This window comes from Oncorhynchus keta, chromosome 31, assembly GCF_023373465.1.
Source record: "Oncorhynchus keta strain PuntledgeMale-10-30-2019 chromosome 31, Oket_V2, whole genome shotgun sequence".
Lineage (NCBI taxonomy): Eukaryota > Metazoa > Chordata > Actinopteri > Salmoniformes > Salmonidae > Oncorhynchus > Oncorhynchus keta.
Genome location: NC_068451.1, coordinates 12,334,170 through 12,353,989, shown reverse-complemented (window position 1 = coordinate 12,353,989; position 19,820 = coordinate 12,334,170). Strand labels below are relative to the sequence as shown.

General features: G+C 44.6%; 1 protein-coding gene across 6 annotated transcripts in view; it reads right to left on the bottom strand.

Moving 5' to 3' along the window:
- Window positions 1–542, bottom strand: part of LOC118367507 (semaphorin-6D-like) — a 132,334-nt gene extending 131,792 nt beyond the window's left edge. For 3 of the 6 annotated variants that reach the window (XM_035751050.2, XM_035751056.2, XM_035751052.2), the window contains exon 1: window positions 258–542. The gene's annotated coding sequence lies outside the window, so the exon portion shown is untranslated. The remainder of the gene's footprint in view (window positions 1–257) is intronic. The other 3 variants (XM_035751051.2, XM_035751049.2, XM_035751055.2) reach the window with 1 other exon arrangement.
- Window positions 543–19,820: the final 19,278 nt, after the last annotated feature.

Genomic DNA, 19,820 nt, shown 5'->3' with positions numbered 1-19,820 from the left:
ACCTACATTTAACTTGCGCATTCGTAGTATTTTGTGTTGCCACAAGTTTTCCCCAGTGTCTACATAGAGGACATTGGGCTATTTAAAACAAAACGATGTCGTATTCTAGTTCTAAGTAGGTACTCATAGGAAGTCCTACCATTCATAACGTGTTTGGCCAGTTTATACCAACTACCCGTTTTGGTTTTTGCCCTAGCACTAGCGGAATCAAATAATCAACGCTTGATAAAGAGAAAGTGCCGTAGTATAATTCTTACCTTTTTCTTTCGTTTTGGCTATCTTGTTTCGTTGACAATACTTTGATTCTAGCAGGACAGAGACCAGTGTTACAGAAGCGTCAAAACGGGATTAGTTATTTTTTTCCAAAAAGGCTTGTAATTCCCAGAGCGCGAAAGCTGCGAAAGAGCGCCCTTGTCATGACAGAGACCCACGCACGCTCGAGCTGGACTGCAATCACAACATACCTCACCCAGCGAAGAGCAGCATAGGATAATACACGCCCTAGTGTGTTGAATTGGCAGGCAGTCGGTCCAATGACAGGGGGAGGGATAGTACCAGACCTCGTTTGAGACGGGTTTTTAAAATTCTTTTTTTTAAAAGCTTGTTTGAGACGTGTTTTGTTCAAACCTTTTCATTAGACTCCTCCCTCAACATCTCACTTTTGTCCAGTTGTTGGATGCCTACACATCTGGATCCTTGCAACCCGAGCCTGCAGCCAGTCTCTCCGCCAATGAGATTTCAGACAAGGGCATTTAAATTGATATATCATTAACCTTCTTTCTGAGGCCGGTTACCTTGCTCCACATATAAAATACTTGAACAAAATACTTTCATTCTGTCAACAAGTTTCTCTGTTGTCTTCAGTTATTAATAGTGGTCCAAATATTAAATTGCATGGACCTAACTTACTCCATGTCTTGCTTGTACCTACCTCCCTGTCATTACATACATCATGCCATTATAATAGCATTTTCAGTTTTCACATAAAATAGTGTCCTTTGTATTGTAATAATGGTTCAACAATAAAACTGTTCTTTAAATGATCAAAGAAAAAAAGCAGCCGACTTAGTACAGGCTGCACAGTGCCAATAGTCTATGCATTTAATTTCTGTTTTCAGTAGGCCTTTTAGGTTCAAAGTGTATGCAGCCTAGCGTACAGTATGTCAAGGTGCTAAGTAGATATGTCCTGTCTATGTTGACAGGCAGAGAATTAGGCAGGATGAAGACAAAGAGCATAATGAGGGAACCAGTAGGGTTAATTGGTGAAGGAACAGTAGTTATACTGTATGAAGCTATTGGTCCCATACTGGGGGATTCTAATGAGATATCTGCATAGGAGAGCCTTGCTGATCATTATAAATGATCCAACTGCAAATCACTGTCTAGTGGAGATAGTAATCATGTAGATAGACATGATTAAATAGCTAGTTATCTGTCATTTTCAATCTTTTTTTCTGCCAGAAATATTCCGGTCACATCCTGTCTTTTAAATAAAAATGTATATTTTTATCTACCACAGATGTTAGTTGTTAATGTCAGCTGTTAATGAGCTGTTAATGATGTCAAGTGTTAATGAGATTGTATTTTGTATAGCTTCTTGGTTAGAAGCAAAGAACATTCACTTTAGTTTTATTTGTATGTTTTGTATTCACTCTTAACATGCTTAGTCATGAACATTCTGTTGGGTTCAGGACGGCTGGAACCACAGACAAATGGCTGGTCATTTTTGGTGAGGTTAGGGTCAATGCTGATAGATTTACTCCAGTCATTTCTCTTGGCATTGAAATTGTCTGTGAGCCCGGCCATTGAGGTAAGGTGCCTTCAGGAGTAAGGAGAGGACAAGCTCCCAAGTCCACGATCTGAGTGGACACCCTAAATCTCAGTAGGCATGTGTCCAGTGTCAACTTTGCCAGTAGGGGTTTACTGGTTTTGGCAGTCTGAAATAAAATAGCTGTTCCACTTCGTTTTCTAATTTTTAAGTTCAATAGAGCACCAGCTGAGTTTCATAATAATGTGTAATACACACATCCCAAATATCTTCAGAGCAGGACAAAATGTACATGACAAATAAACAATTATTACCTCCTCACTGGCACAGTTCTCAACCCAAACCAACTCACTTTCTTGCGGAAGTAGGCAACACATTCTGGGTAAAGTTATTAGAGAACTAGGTTAAAGATATCCAATCAATAATATAATGCTATCTTGCCACACCACAGGCTTGCAGGATACAGACACACTGTATTTGTCCTATGCCAGCAGGCAAAATAAAATAAACTAAATGCCAAGGAGCACTGGCTGTTATCAAAAAGACAAGCATTCTTAAACTGACCCAGCAACATATTGCCTATTTTTTCCCACAATTTAATTGCAGTGAGCCAATGGGTGCTAAGTGAGGAGAAAGCATGTGAGTCCATCAGCACAATAGCTTAATTCATATAGACTTGTGAGTCCATGGGAATGACTAGAGGACTCTTGTCCCCATGCGATGTATCCATGTTACCATGAGGCTCTTTCAGAGGGTTGAGAAAGCGAATGGCATTGAAAGTAAAAGTAAAAGGTAAAGCATCTCGAATAATGCTGATAGTGATACTCCAAAAGGACACTGTGTTTGCATGCTGTCAGGACTGAACACCTAAGGTTCTTCAAATCTGCCAAGGAACAACGCCATTTGAGTGTCAACTCTGTCATTAACAGCAAATGGGTGCAATGCCAGCTAGTTTATACTGTCCAGAGCATTTGAGAGCAGTCCGAATGTACCGGGATTCTTCTCCCTCTCCCTCTCCCTCTCCCTCTCCCGCTTCCTGTCAACACCTCTAGCGCCTGGCCTCAAACAGCTTACTGCTGGTCTGGGTCTGTCACAAGACATCATCTCCACGCTGTTTACACACACTAAAACATATAGACACATGAACTACTACACGTGAACATGTATGTTTTTAATTTATACATAGGAGAATATGCTCATGCATGCCGCCACACACATACAGAGTATATATCATTTGTCCTGTTACAAACAAGGTATATCCTGTGTTAACACATGACAGGAACATACACATGCACGCACACTCCAATCAATCCTTCTGTGGATCCATCATGTGCTCACCCTTCCAGGAGCCTGGTTGCAGTGAACAGCAAGTGACATTGTTGTCAGAGTAGGGAGTGAAAACAAGGGGAAAAGACTATCTGTCAGGCTTATCTTTTCTCGTTTGTGTCCAATCACCAGAAAAGAGACTAAACTTATACTATAGTGCTTAACAGTACAGGACAGTAAAATGATACAATTCAAGCACTTATCAAGAGAACATCCCTGGTCATCCCTACTGCCTCTGATCTGACGGACTCACTAAACACAAATGCTTCAATTGTGAATGACATCTGAGTGTTGGAAATAGATAAGAAAACAAGAAAATTGTGCCGTCTGGTTTGCTTAAAGATGGACCACAGAGTTTCTAAACCCAGAGATGCAACATTTTACCTTTATTTAACTAGGCAAATCAGTTAAGAACAAATTCTTATTTTCAACAACGGCCTTGGAACAGTGGGTTAACTGCCTGTTCAGGGGCAGAACAACAGATTTGTACCTTGTCAGCTCAGGGATTTGAACATGAAACCTTTCAGTTACTAGTCCAACGCTCTAACCACTGCCACCCCAACATGACGAGACTTCCGGGAATGCTTGTGAAGCAGACCATGCAGACCAGGCTGGGGTTTGGAGAAGTCAGTGAGAGAAGTGAACAATTCTTTGTTGGCTATTAATTATCTCGAAATCTAAAGGCACAACCTAGATTGTCTTAAGTAGTTGAACATGCTTTTACTTCAATCTCGCGAAAGTGACAAACTGACAGGTCAAAACAAACTTCATATCGAGGGAAGGCCTTTGATTTGACGGCCTGCTAAAATTGTAATCGTTTTTCTAATTTCAGTTTATGTGACAAAACAAGCAGTCACCATAGACTGTAGAGAATCATTGTACCATCTAAACCACTGTGAAATGCATGTTCCATAACCAACAATATTGTATTTTCAGCTGTTTGAAGCTGGTGTACAAAAAACTGAAAGTAAAAGATGCAAAAAGGAACTTATGAATGATATGGTAAGCATAGAAATAGCTTACATAGAACAGATCTACCGCTTCCTAGACTTGCTTTTGTGAGAATGAAAGACCTATAACTCACATTTCTATGTGAATTTGGTCAGGCGCCTTACATATTGTAGCTTTAATAGAAGGAATTTGAAATAATGTATACTTTTACTTTTGATACTTAATGTAATTGCTCAAATATACTTCACCTTTGATACTTAAGTAGAGTACCAGTCAAAAGTTTGGACACACCAAACCTTTCTACATGATTCCATGTGTGTTTTTTCATCATTTTGATATCTTCATTCTACAATGAAGAAAATTGTCATGAATATGAATGAATAGGTGTGTCAAAACTTTTGACTGGTACTCTATATTTAAAACCAGATACTTTAGACTTTTACTTAAGTAATATTTTACTTGGTGACTAACTTTTACTAGAGTCATTTTCTATTAAAGTATCTTTACTTTAACTGAAGTATGACCATTGGGTACTTTTTCCACCACTGACAGAATGACGTAACTATTGAAGTCTTTAGATATCATTTTACCTCCTCAAAAAACAATGTGATAGCTGTGAACAATCAAAATGATCCAGCATGGGACAACAATGGAAACAATATTTGGATTGGAAGCACATCAATTGTCTTGTTACACCCACAATCACATGCTTTCTCGTTCATTATTTCGTAGAGTAAACATCTCTAGAAAACTGTGGTCCCATCCTAATGTCCAATTAATTTGCTGAAAAAGCTTCCTTTTACAAGAGGAAAGCAACCGAAAATTGTATTTTGGGGAGAAAGGCACAATGAGAGAATTTGGCAATAATCTTGGTGAAAAGTATAATGCCAATTATGGCATTAATGACAGAATAGAATAGAAGGATACAAACTGAGGATATGGGTTGATCTCTGAAACGTCAATGCTTCAGAAAAGCATCCACTTTGCAGCCAAGAGCCAATTTATGGCTTGAGGTAGAACAGGGATTATAAACCCAGCATCAAGCCTTTTTGTGGCAGAGTAGTCAAGACCACGCTCCACACAGCACAATTACCTGGCGATGAAGGAAGAGTCAGGTCACTGAGGAGACAGGAGAGGAGGGAGGAGGGGAGAATGAGGAACCAGCTTAGTAAGGACCTGTCTATAATTTTGTCTCTAATAGTTCAGATGAATGTGATTTCACTCAACTGCCATTTATTTTGGGGCCATTTCGAAAGTTAAAATCAAAAGTGGGCAAAAGTTGTTGGAGCCTTTAGAGGAAATGACCTATTCGTATTCGTTAAACTACCCATCCGCTCTGCTCACCACCATGATGGTAGCTGGCTCAGAGACAGAGGCTGGCCTGACAGAGGACGTTGGAGCCGTCTCCGTCGGGCATGTGAATAACAATTAGGGAGGATTTTTTTGGAGGTGGGTATGGATGTTAGGTTTAGATCAGTTGGGCTGCTGAGCTGTGCCCCGTGGGTGAGGGTCGTGGTTGTGTGAGCAGCCTGGATGCCCTGCCCTGGGGTACTACTGGCCAGGCTCCGATGCTAACTTTGGGCTGACCTCTGCCTGCTGGCTCCTCTGCTCTTTCACTGGTGGGCAGTTAAATGCTGACTCATATTACAAAACAAGCCTGAAACCCCTTGGCCCTGGGTGGACATAGGGCGGTATTTTAAACAGATCAGATCACACCATCGCGGCCCTCGTGGTGTTCGGTGAATAAATCTGGGCCTTTTAAAGAGCGGCGATAAAATGTTTTACTGGGTCCGTCTGTTGCGACTCCGGATGGGGACTGGTATAATCCAGAGAAATTAAATCAAATCCTGGTTTTACTCAGCATTGTTTAATGGCTTACAATGTTGATGGCTTTTTGCTCTGTAGATGTCCTCCTGAGATGTCCTGAGTCAGTTATTGGCCATGATATTAAAGCCTAATTCCACCAACCTTCATTGTCTGTCTCGGAAAGGTTAGCTAAAGCTCCTATTTGTATAGAACTAAGAAAAGTCCTTGCAGATGAGCAGGGAAAATTGCTTTTTTTATGTCAAGAGAACATTGTTTAATAATTTAGAGGACCATGTGATTTTACAAAGATAAATGCCTCATACCCTACTACACCGCAACATGACACTTTTCTCTACCAGGAGCTAAACAGTAGGCTTGTTTACATGGAACAGACAGCAGGAAACAAACAGCAGTTGGTGTGGAAGGAAAGAGAGGGCTGTAGATGGCATCGTTAGAACAACAGTGGCTTGGGTTGGGAGCAGTTGGTGGCATGGTGTTAATCAAGACAAGGTGGCAGTATGGGAGCAAGGGGAAAGAGGGGGGAGAGGTAGGGAGGGAGGGGTGATTAGTAAGAGTCAGGGCGTTGATGACCCATAACTCAGGAGGGCATTTCCCACTCCCCACCCCATTCTAACACTGTATATGTGTTTACGCACGCACGCACGCACGCACGCACGCACGCACGCACGCACGCACGCACGCACGCACGCACGCACGCACACACACACACACACACACACACACACACACACACACACACACACACACACACACACTTTACTGCTCAGAGCCTGTACTAAATAAGACTAATTAGACTGTCAGAGGGACAAGAGGGGGGCTGTACCCCACCCCCCTCCCCCAGTGAAGTGACAGCAATTAATTCCGTGCTGAATGTGGCTGTGATGGCAGCCCCCCTCCTGGGGGTGACAGGCACACTGACACCTCACAGTACCCAAACTCTATTCTGTCGCCCGTAGTGGAAAACAACAATAACAACAACAACAACAATAAACAGGAAAGAGAGACGAGGAATGAGGCGTTCTAGGTGCCACATATTCCACTGCTGTAATTATGGTACACTGAATGAGTTCACCCTAATGGAATTCAAACACCCCACAGACAGAAAATCTGTGCAATCTGACAAATGGTCTGAAATTAGTGTAGCCTGCCAAATGATTATAAATGACCATACAGTAAATCTAACATAAATCCACACTGTTAAACCAGCTATCATAAAATCTGACAAATAGTCTAATGGCAGCATATTCAGACAAATTGAAATAATTGGATTCTAATTATAACATACTGAAATATAAATGCAATCTCATCATCTGAAAAAGGTAGGCAGATGAAACTGTCTCTCACATGCACAAGTGTCCACAGTATCTTGACTGTTGCCCTCTGCTACTGATCTCCTCTCCTCAGTGCTCCATTGAGAGGCGCCGCACGTCCCTTTCCACCCTGTTGTACCTATCGTCTCGTATAATACCTCAGTGACTGTATTAAAGTGGGTGCCCCGTGTATTGTATTTATCTGCATAACAATATGGGGCCTGTAATATTGCTGTGTAATTTCCGTCAGATCCCTGACCTGATTCATCTAGCGGGTCCTCTGCTTTTCCATAATTGTCGTCCTTGTAACAATTACCTTGGGTGAAAGAGAGGCCGTTGCATGAGCTAACACGTGTAGATAAAATAAAGGTTAGAGAGGAGCAGAGGGAGAGAGGAGGGATGGAGAAAGAAACAAGGCAGGCCTACTGTTCATCTCAGCAGGCTCCATCATTGTGTGATAACCAATGTATTCCTATCACGTCCTTTAACCTAAGATGTACTTACTGCAAGGTTTCAAAGCAAAACAACAGCAAGACCTCACCCAGCATTCACACCATCTACAGCACTTCATGGCTGAGAGCATGTAGCTTCTTGTCGAGGCATAATTCAATAATATCGACACAGCAACATGCTACGGCCGGTCGGCCACTCAATCGCCTGCTGCCCATTCTCCTCATTGGGAGATGAGAGATGGTGATTGCACTCTGTCACATCCAGTTTCACTCTCTGGAGAATTACAGCGGGCCAGCCAGATGTCTGCGTTTGATCAAATCAGACTCTCGCAATATCCCCACGCCGCTGGCATTTGAATATTTTAGACATGAGGAGGAGGAAAGGGAAGAGGAGTGTCAAAATGGGTACATTTAACTAGTGTAGGTGACATCCCTCTGCTCACAGCTTTCCTTTCAACTTTCCTGAGGGAATGAGGTGGCGAAGGTAGGAGATACGTCATCCACCAGAGCAGAAATCAGGTCAGGTGAAGCAGGTTTAGCCATAACACTCCTTCCACCTCCACCAACTTCCTAGATCCAGGAAGACGACAAGTTGAGCCATGATCCCCTCACCTCCGCCTCCCTCTAGTACCCAGTTTTGGCCAGTAAGACCCTGATCAGGTAATGAATGACCTGCTAGGTGTATGCAAAAATATGGATACAGGCAGAGAGCAGGATTGCCCATTTTATCCAGGAGCCTCTAAAGGCACACAGGGGGAGAGATAATGACCTGCTAGTCTTATCCTAAACATTAAGGGGAGATTCTGCAGTGAGATTTAAAGACAGGACTTAGACCCATCTGCATAGGAAAACCTAAGATAAAGCCCTATATTGTCATATTCAGCTTTCTATTAAAGGTTTCGTGTAGACAAACAGCTAACGTGGCTGGAAGGTTGTGTGATAACAAACGGCTAACGTTCCTGGGCCCGGTTTTCCAAAAGCATTGTTATTAAGTTTATCTTGAACTCGTTACTTAATTAATGACTGCCCCAGACCACTTGTAGAACAGCTAAGAACATCATTAGATGCTTTTTTTACCCTTCCCCATCACTTTATACACAAAAGATATCCGCTAAACACAATATGAAGATGTTTATCTGTCTTTCTGTGACCGCAGATAACACATGTGACTGTCACACCCTGGTCTGTTTCACCTGTCTTTGTGCTTGTTTCCACCCCCCTCCAGGTGTCGCCCATCTTCCCCATTATCCCCTGTGTATTTATACCTGTGTCCTCTGTTTGTTTGTTGCCAGTTCATGTTGTTTTATGAAACCTACCAGTGTTTGTTCCACTGCTCCTGTCTGTTCTTGCTCCTGTTTTCCAGTCCTTCCCGGTTTTGACCGTTCCGCCTGCCCTGACCCTGCCTTCCATTCTATACCTTGCCCCACCTCACTGGATTATTGACCCCTGCCTGCCCTGACCTTGAGACTGCCTGCCGTTCTGGACCTTTTACATCCTCTCTGGATTACTGACCTCTGCCTGCCTTTGACCTGTTGTTTTACTGCCCCAGTACTAGAAATAAACTTTTAAATCTTCGATACTGTCTGCATCTGGGTCAAACCTGAAACCTGATAGTGACAGTGACAATAAATACAAAGCTGCCAATTTCTTTGCATAATAAGCAAAGGATATCAAGACGCTTCAAATGTTTAAAAGACGAGATGACTGTATTCCAAATCAAATCAAATTTTATTTGTCACATACACATGGTTAGCAGATGTTAATGCGAGTGTAGCGAAATGCTTGTGCTTCTAGTTCCGACAATGCAGTAATAACCAACAAGTAATCTAACTAACAATTCCAAAACTACTGTCTTATACACAGTGTAAGGGGATAAAGAATATGTACATAAAGATATATGAATGAGTGATGGTACAGAGCAGCATAGGCAAGATACAGTAGATGGTATCGAGTACAGTATTTACATATGAGATGAGTATGTAAACAAAGTGGCATAGTTAAAGTGGCTAGTGATACATGTATTACATAAGGATGCAGTAGATGATATAAAGTACAGTATATACGTATGCATATGAGATGAATAATGTAGGGTATGTAACATTATATAAGGTAGCATTGTTTAAAGTGGCTAGTGATATATTTTACATCATTTCCCATCAATTCCCATTATTAAAGTGACTGGAGTTGAGTCAGAGTCAGTGTCAGTGTGTTGGCAGCAGCCACTCAATGTTAGTGGTGGCTGTTTAACAGTCTGATGGCCTTGAGATAGAAGCTGTTTATCAGTCTCTCGATCCCAGCTTTGATGCACCTGTACTGACCTCGCCTTCTGGATGATAGCGGGGTGAACAGGCATTGGCTCGGGTGGTTGTTGTCCTTGATTATCTTTATGGCCTTCCTGTAACATCGGGTGGTGTAGGTGTCCTGGAGGGCAGGTAGTTTGCCCCCGGTGATGCGTTGTGCAGACCTCACTACCCTCTGGAGAGCCTTACGGTTGTGGGCGGAGCAGTTGCCGTACCAGGCGGTGATACAGCCCGCCAGGATGCTCTCGATTGTGCATCTGTAGAAGTTTGTGAGTGCTTTTGGTGACAAGCCGAATTTCTTCAGCCTCCTGAGGTTGAAGAGGCGCTGCTGCGCCTTCTTCACGATGCTGTCTGTGTGAGTGGACCAATTCAGTTTGTCTGTGATGTGTATGCCGAGGAACTTAAAACTTGCTACCCTCTCCACTACTGTTCCATCGATGTGGATAGGGGGGTGTTCCCTCTGCTGTTTCCTGAAGTCCACAATCATCTCCTTAGTTTTGTTGACGTTGAGTGTGAGGTTATTTTCCTGACACTACACTCCGAGGGCCCTCACCTCCTCCCTGTAGGCCGTCTCGTCGTTGTTGGTAATCAAGCCTACAACTGTTGTGTCGTCAGCAAACTTGATGATTGAGTTGGAGGCATGCGTGGCCACGCAGACGTGGGTGAACAGGGAGTACAGGAGAGGGCTCAGAACGCACCCTTGTAGGGCCCCAGTGTTGAGGATCAGCGGGGTGGAGATGTTGTTGCCTACCCTCACCACCTGGGGGCGGCCCATCAGGAAGTCCAGTACCCAGTTGCACAGGGCGGGGTCGAGACCCAGGGTCTCGTGCTTGATGACGAACTTGGAAGGTACTATGGTGTTGAATGCCGAGCTGTAGTCGATGAACAGCATTCATCTCATAGGTATTCCTCTTGTCCAGATGGGTTAGGGCAGTGTGCAGTGTGGTTGAGATTGCATCGTCTGTGGACCTATTTGGGTGGTAAGCAAATTGGAGTGGGTCTAGGGTGTCAGGTAGGGTGGAGGTGATATGGTCCTTGACTAGTCTCTCAAAGCACTTCATGATGACGGAAGTGAGTGCTACGGGGCGGTAGTCGTTTAGCTCAGTTACCTTAGCTTTCTTGGGAACAGGAACAATGGTGGCCCTCTTGAAGCATGTGGGAACAGCAGACTGGTATAGGGATTGATTGAATATGTCCGTAAACACACCGGCCAGCTGGTCTGCGCATGCTCTGAGGGCGCGGCTGGGGATGCCGTCTGGGCCTGCAGCCCTGCGAGGGTTAACACGTTTAAATGTCTTTCTCACCTCAGCTGCAGTGAAGGAGAGTCCGCATGTTTTCGTTGCAGGCCATGTCAGTGGCACTGTATTGTCCTCAAAGCGGGCAAAAAAGTTATTTAGTCTGCCTGGGAGCGAGACATCCTGGTCCGTGACTGGGCTGGTTTTCTTCTTGTAGTCCGTGATTGACTGTAGAACCTGCCACATGCCTCTTGTGTCTGAGCCGTTGAATTGAGATTCTACTTTGTCGCTGTACTGACGCTTAGCTTGTTTGATAGCCTTGCGGAGGGAATAGCTGCACTGTTTGTATTCGGTCATGTTACCAGTCACCTTGCCCTGATTAAAATCAGTGGTTCGCGCTTTCAGTTTCACGCGAATGCTGCCATCAATCCACGGTTTCTGGTTAGGGAATGTTTTAATCGTTGCTATGGGAACGACATCTTCAACGCACGTTCTAATGAACTCGCACACCGAATCAGCGTATTCGTCAATGTTGTTATCTGACGCAATACGAAACATATCCCAGTCCACGTGATGGAAGCAGTCTTGGAGTGTGGAGTCAGCTTGGTCGGACCAGCGTTGGACAGACCTCAGCGTGGGAGCTTCTTTTTTAGTTTCTGTCTGTAGGCAGGGATCAACAAAATGGAGTCGTGGTCAGCTTTTCCGAAAGGAGGGCGGGGCAGGGCCTTATATGCGTCGCGGAAGTTAGAGTAACAATGATCCAAGGTTTTTCCACCCCTGGTTGCGCAATCGATATGCTGATAAAATTTAGGGAGTCTTGTTTTCAGATTAGCCTTGTTAAAATCCCCAGCTACAATGAATGCAGCCTCCGGATAAATGGATTCCAGTTTGCAAAGAGTAAATACAGTATTATCTACAGTATTATCTACATAGACCTACAGTACCAGTCAAAAGTTTTGACACACCTACTAATTCATGGTTTTTTCTTCATTTGTATTATTTTCTGAAATTGTAGAATGACAGTTTTTCACAATCTTGGCATTCCCTAAACCAGAGAATGCTTTTCCAACAGTCTTGAAGGAATTCCCACATATGCTGAGCACTTGTTGGCTGCTTTTCCTTCACTCCACGGTCTAACTCATCCTAAACCAACTCAATTGGGTTGAGGTTGGGGGATTATGGAGGCCAGGTCTGATGCAGCACTCCATCACTCTCCTTGGTCATATAGTCCTTACACACCTTGGAGGTGTGTTGGGCCATTATCCCGTTGAAAAACAAATGATAGTCCCACTAAGCACAAACCAGAGGGGATGGTGTATCGCTGCAGAATTCTGGTTAAGTGTGCCTTGAATTCTAAATAAATCTCTGACAGTGTCACCAGCAAATCACCCCCACACCATCACACCTCCTCCTCCATGCTTCATGGTGGGAAGCACACATGCAGAGATCATCCATTCACCTACTCTGCATCATAAAAACACGTGGTTGGAAGACAAAATCTACAATTTGGACTCATCAGACCAAAGGACAGATTTTCACCGGTCTAATGTCCATTGCTTGTGTTTCTTGGACCAAGCAAGTCTCTTCTTATTATTGCTGTCCTTTAGTAGTGGTTTCTTTGCAGTAATTCGACCATGAAGGCCTGATTCACACAGTCTCCTCTGAACAGTTGATGTTGAGATGTGTCTGTTATTTAAACTCCGCGAATCATTTATTTGGCCTGCAATTTCTGAGGCTGGTAACTCTAATGAACTTATCCTGTGCAGCAGAGGGAACTCTGGGTCTTCCTTTCCTGTGACGGTCCTCATGAGAGCCAATTTCATCGTAGCGCTTGATGGTTTATGCAACTGCACTTGAAGAAACTTTCACAGTTCTTTTACCAAATAGGGCTATCTTCTGTGTACCACCCCTACCTTGTCACAACACAACTGATTGGCTCAAATGCATAAAGAAGGAAAGACATTCCACAAATGAACTTTTAGCAAGGCATTTACATTTACATTACATTTAAGTCATTTAGCAGACGCTCTTATCCAGAGCGACTTACAAATTGGTGCATTCACCTTATGACATCCAGTGGAACAGTCACTTTACAATAGTGCATCTAAATCTTAAAAGGGGGGGGGGTGAGAAGGATTACTTATCCTATCCTAGGTATTCCTTAAAGAGGTGGGGTTTCAGGTGTCTCCGGAAGGTGGTGATTGACTCCGCTGTCCTGGCGTCGTGAGGAAGTTTGTTCCACCATTGGGGGCCAGAGCAGCGAACAGTTTTGACTGGGCTGAGCGGGAACTGTACTTCCTCAGTGGTAGGGAGGCGAGCAGGCCAGAGGTGGATGAACGCAGTGCCCTTGTTTGGGTGTAGGGCCTGATCAGAGCCTGGAGGTACTGAGGTGCCGTTCCCCTCACAGCTCCGTAGGCAAGCACCATGGTCTTGTAGCGGATGCGAGCTTCAACTGGAAGCCAGTGGAGAGAGCGGAGGAGCGGGGTGACGTGAGAGAACTTGGGAAGGTTGAACACCAGACGGGCTGCGGCGTTCTGGATGAGTTGTAGGGGTTTAATGGCACAGGCAGGGAGCCCAGCCAACAGCGAGTTGCAGTAATCCAGACGGGAGATGACAAGTGCCTGGATTAGGACCTGCGCCGCTTCCTGTGTGAGGCAGGGTCATACTCTGCGGATGTTGTAGAGCATGAACCTACAGGAATGGGCCACCGCCTAGATGTTAGTTGAGAACGACAGGGTGTTGTCCAGGATCACGCCAAGGTTCTTAGCGCTCTGGGAGGAGGACACAATGGAGTTGTCAACCGTGATGGCGAGATCATGGAACGGGCAGTCCTTCCCCGGGAGGAAGAGCAGCTCCGTCTTGCCGAGGTTCAACTTGAGGTGGTGATCCGTCATCCACACTGATATGTCTGCCAGACATGCAGAGATGCGATTCGCCACCTGGTCATCAGAAGGGGAAAGGAGAAGATTAATTGTGTGTCGTCTGCATAGCAATGATAGGAGAGACCATGTGAGGTTATGACAGAGCCAAGTGACTTGGTGTATAGCGAGAATAGGAGAGGGCCTAGAACAGAGCCCTGGGGGACACCAGTGGTGAGAGCGCGTGGTGAGGAGACAGATTCTCGCCACGCCACCTGGTAGGAGCGACCTGTCAGGTAGGACGCAATCCAAGCGTGGGCCGCGCCGGAGATGCCCAACTCGGAGAGGGTGGAGAGGAGGATCTGATGGTTCACAGTAGTATCGAAGGCAGCCGATAGGTCTAGAAGGATGAGAGCAGAGGAGAGAGAGTTAGCTTTAGCAGTGCGGAGCGCCTCCGTGATACAGAGAAGAGCAGACTCAGTTGAATGACTAGTCTTGAAACCTGACTGATTTGGATCAAGAAGGTCATTCTGAGAGAGATAGCGGGAGAGCTGGCCAAGGACGGCACGTTCAAGAGTTTTGGAGAGGAAAGAAAGAAGGGATACTGGTCTGTAGTTGTTGACATCGGAGGGATCGAGTGTAGGTTTTTTCAGAAGGGGTGCAACTCTCGCTCTCTTGAAGACGGAAGGGACGTAGCCAGCGGTCAGGGATGAGTTGATGAGCGAGGTGAGGTAAGGAAGAAGGTCTCCGGAAATGGTCTGGAGAAGAGAGGAGGGGATAGGGTCAAGCGGGCAGGTTGTTGGGCGGCCGGCCGTCACAAGACGCGAGATTTCATCTGGAGAGAGAGGGGAGAAAGAGGTCAGAGCACAGGGTAGGGCAGTGTGAGCAGAACCAGCGGTGTCGTTTGACTTAGCAAACGAGGATCGGATGTCGTCGACCTTCTTTTCAAAATGGTTGACAAAGTCATCTGCAGAGAGGGAGGGGGGGGGGGGAGGATTCAGGAGGGAGGAGAAGGTGGCAAAGAGCTTCCTAGGGTTAGAGGCAGATGCTTGGAATTTAGAGTGGTAGAAAGTGGCTTTAGCAGCAGAGACAGAGGAGGAAAATGTAGAGAGGAGGGAGTGAAAGGATGCCAGGTCCGCAGGGAGGCGAGTTTTCCTCCATTTCCGCTCGGCTGCCCGGAGCCCTGTTCTGTGAGCTCGCAATGAGTCATCGAGCCACGGAGCGGGAGGGGAGGACCGAGCCGGCCTGGAGGATAGGAGACATAGAGAGTCAAAGGATGCAGAAAGGGAGGAGAGGAGGGTTGAGGAGGCAGAATCAGGAGATAGGTTGGAGAAGGTTTGAGCAGAGGGAAGAGATGATAGGATGGAAGAGGAGAGAGTAGAGGGGGAGAGAGAGCGAAGGTTGGGACGGCGCGATACCATCCGAGTAGGGGCAGTGTGGGAAGTGTTGGATGAGAGCGAGAGGGAAAAGGATACAAGGTAGTGGTCGGAGACTTGGAGGGGAGTTGCAATGAGGTTAGTGGAAGAACAGCATCTAGTAAAGATGAGGTCGAGCGTATTGCCTGCCTTGTGAGTAGGGGGGGAAGGTGAGAGGGTGAGGTCAAAAGAGGAGAGGAGTGGAAAGAAGGAGGCAGAGAGGAATGAGTCAAAGGTAGACGTGGGGAGGTTAAAGTCGCCCAGAACTGTGAGAGGTGAGCCGTCCTCAAGAAAGGAGCTTATCAAGGCATCAAGCTCATTGATGAACTCTCCGAGGGAACCTGGAGGGCGATAAATGATAAGGATGTTAAGCTTGAAAGGGCTGGTAATTGTGACAGCATGGAATTCAAAGGAGGCGATAGACAGATGGGTAAGGGGAGAAAGAGAGAATGACCACTTGGGAGAGATGAGGATCCCGGTGCCACCACCCCGCTGGCCAGAAGCTCTCGGGGTGTGCGAGAACACGTGGGCGGACGAGGAGAGAGCAGTAGGAGTAGCAGTGTTATCTGTGGTGATCCATGTTTCCGTCAGTGCCAAGAAGTCGAGGGACTGGAGGGAGGCATAGGCTGAGATGAACTCTGCCTTGTTGGCCGCAGATCGGCAGTTCCAGAGGCTACCGGAGACCTGGAACTCCACGTGGGTCGTGCGCGCTGGGACCACCAGATTAGGGTGGCCGCGGCCACGCGGTGTGGAGCGTTTGTATGGTCTGTGCAGAGAGGAGAGAACAGGGATAGACAGACACATAGTTGACAGGCTACAGAAGAGGCTACGCTAATGCAAGGAGATTGGAATGACAAGTGGACTACACGTCTCGAATGTTCAGAAAGTTAAGCTTACGTAGCAAGAATCTTATTGACTAAAATTATTAAAATGATACAGTACTGCTGAAGTAGGCTAGCTGGAAGTGGCTGCGTTGTAGACACTACACTAATCAAGTCGTTCCGTTGAGTGTAATAGTTTCTACAGTGCAGCTATTCGGGGGCTAGCTGGCTAGCTAGCAGTGTTGATTACGTTACGTTGCACACCTGTTAATTGAAATGCATTCCGGTGACTACCTCATGAAGCTGGTTGAGAGAATTCCAAGAGTGTGCGAAGCTGTCATCAAGGCAAAGGGTGGCTATTTTGAAGAATCTCAAATTTAAAATACATTTCGATTTATTTAACACTTTTTTGTTACTACATGATTCCATATGTGTTATTTCATAGTTTTGATGTCTTCACTATTATTCTACAGTGTAGAAAATAGTAAAAGTAAAGAAAAACCCTTGAATGAGTAGGTGTGTCCAAACTTTTGACTGGTACTGTATGTATTTCAATCATATTAAAATCAATGTAATGTTCAATCAATTGTTTTATTTCGCCACAGTATTTGTACGTTACTGTCCCTCATTTTTGCCTCAATATATTTCATGATGTGGAACAAGTGCGAACTTATGTGGCAAATTTTGATTTAGTGCATTATTATGGGGTACGCATTAGAATAAGACACGCTAATATTTGTAGCCATCGGTGATATCTCTCTAGGATCTGATGCGTTGTCAGTATTCTGGAATAATTCTAATGTTAAGGTAAGATTGGAAAGGGAGAACCCTGATCCAAGAGCAGTGCTTCCTTTCTTTTGATCCTATCAGTATGGACACATGCCTCAACGATGCACTTATCAAACGTTCTCTCTGCGTGGTGTTTTGTAAAACGCCTGTTACATCTTCGGCCGCTGTAGGAAAGATGCATCATTAAAACACACATATGCCTAAGTTTCAGTGCTATTGGGAAACGGGCTCTGGACAGTTCCATGACCGCAAACAGCTAACATTCCTGAAATGTTTGGTTCCAGAAGTCAGCTCCTATTTAACTATCTAGTCATGTAGGAAATCTAACAGAAGGAAACAATGCTGGTGCAAAGGATTATGGGCTTTTGTCTAACCTTTCGGCCTACTGCCCCTGTGTAGAGCAATGAGGATCTCTCTCCAGAGCAGAGTAGGAGACTGTAGCCAGACTGGCAACGTTCAACCCATTAACATTATCCAAATTCATAAAGGCGTTCAGCTGTCACCTGTTTTCCATTGATCTACATGTGTATGTGGGAAGCTGACAGATGTATGAGGATGCGTTTAGTCTTCAAACGACACTGAACTGCCCTGAGGCGGCACAGTGGGTAGAGAGCAAAACTCAAAGTTAGTCTCTGTCTGGACCTGGCTGTCAGTGATCACTAAACAATGTCTCCACTAGAACATTCATTGAAGTGCTCATTTGAATGGCTGTATTGTATTGGTGTGTGTTTAGATCAATATTCACACGCAATCCAGTGATCCTCTGTGGCTAGGAAAGTAAGCCACAGTGAAGCTGTTGACTATTCACCTTCCTGTAATTAGTGGTTCTGAAAGGTAGTAAATGGGAATGGGTTGATTGACCTGAAATTTGTCTCCTCTCATTTTCAACCAACAGTGCCTTTGGCTCTTAACTTTGAGCATGTGACAAACCACCATCCCGCCCCCCCCTTCCCATATTTCAATATCTAGACACCCAGTTCACCTTAACTGTGATAAAAGTCTGATTAGTAATTACCAACAGGGCCTCATGTATTTGGTCTTAATTAAGAAGAATATATTGTAAGAGGAAGGCAGTGGAAAAGGATAGCGTCCCTTCTTGATTGGCTTTAAAGGGGTAATCAGCTGTTGAAACAATAACAAAAGCTTATCTCTGCTACTGTTTTGCTAAAAAGCTGAGAGATAAGGCTGGAGAAATGCCACCATTTACATGATATCAAAATTGACATGGTAAAGTATAATTATTTTTGTCTATATGTTTGTTTACATTTACATTGTTTACAAACACTTGAGTAAAACCATTTGTATTTTGGGTTCTGATGGGGTATGACAGTTGAGCTGAGCTTATGAGGAATTTATACGTTTCTTCAAGAATTAAGGGGTACATATCGTTAACTTATATGTCCAAAAATGGATGTAGGAAGTGCAGATCGTCCCTTTAAGTATTTAAGCATCAGGCTGAGACTGAGTCTGAGTCATGGTAAACTTAGTGACACTTTACGGTTACTTAACTTCAGCCTGAGGACCATTGTCTGACAGACACATCAATGAGAGTGGGCAAAAAAGCTCTCCCCAACTTCAAGGATACACCGGAAGGTCAAATAGCATTTTAAAGGGTGCACTGGCCTTGGGCACCAATTATGGAAAAAATTGCCTAATTTAACCTTCCATCAGAATCTGAAGCTTTTCAACTCCCCAAATGTGGAAGTGATCAGACAACATCATATGTGAATCTGCTAACCCCAACTAGACCCTCTCAAATATGACTGGCTTCAAAGAGGATGTGAACTGAAGACCTGAGAAGAGAAGAGGACTCCTCCAACAGGGAGAGAATCACAAACCCAGAAACACACTCCGGATGTGAGGTTAACAAGAGCCCTGCATGTGTTTTGCTCAGAATAATGAATTCATATCACCCACTCCAACAGAGGTTATAGGGGTGGAATCATTAAAAAACTATCTAGAGAGTTGGAATACTACATATACATAGGTACAGTGAGCTTTGATACTTTCAAAGTACTTGAAAGACATTAAAAATCAAATATTGGGCTTGCTTGGTACTCCTTGTTGTATTCCACATCCTAGTACTGTAGGTGTCGGGACTGATGATTTGGAGACGTGAGATCGACTTTGAAGTATCTTGCCTTTAGAGAACTTTACTATTATGTGAATGTCTTCTCTGTTTCATCAATACATCACTGTTTGGAGAACATCAGAGTTGCAACAGAAAAATGTAACCTTTATTTAACTAGGCAAGTAAGCTAAGAACAAGAACAAATTCTTATTTACAATGACGGTCTACTCCGGCCAAACCCTAACAACACTGGGTCAATTGTGCACTGCCCTATGGGACTCCCAATCACGGCCGGTTGTGATACAGCATGGAATCGAACCAGGGTCTGTAGTGACGCCTCTAGCACTGAGAGGCAGTGCCTTAGACCGTTACACGATTCAGGAGCCATACTGAGCTAATAAAAAGCGAATAAAAAGTTACCTACATAAACCACTGTGTCTCATGGTCATATTGGGACTTTTTGTGATGGATAATCTAATGGTTCAACCTTATTCTTTCCCTTTCAATGGCACTGTAGGCATAAAAGCAACACTTCAAAAACAAGGGATATTCATTTGTTGGTGAGCCGGTGAAATATGGTAATGCTGTTTCTGTTTATGCCGTATGGATGCGCTAACCTTTTCCGCCCACGCAAAGGCTGTTTCTCCCAGCTAATGTGTTTAGTGAGTGTCGCTGTTTATGTTTCTAACCTGCAGGT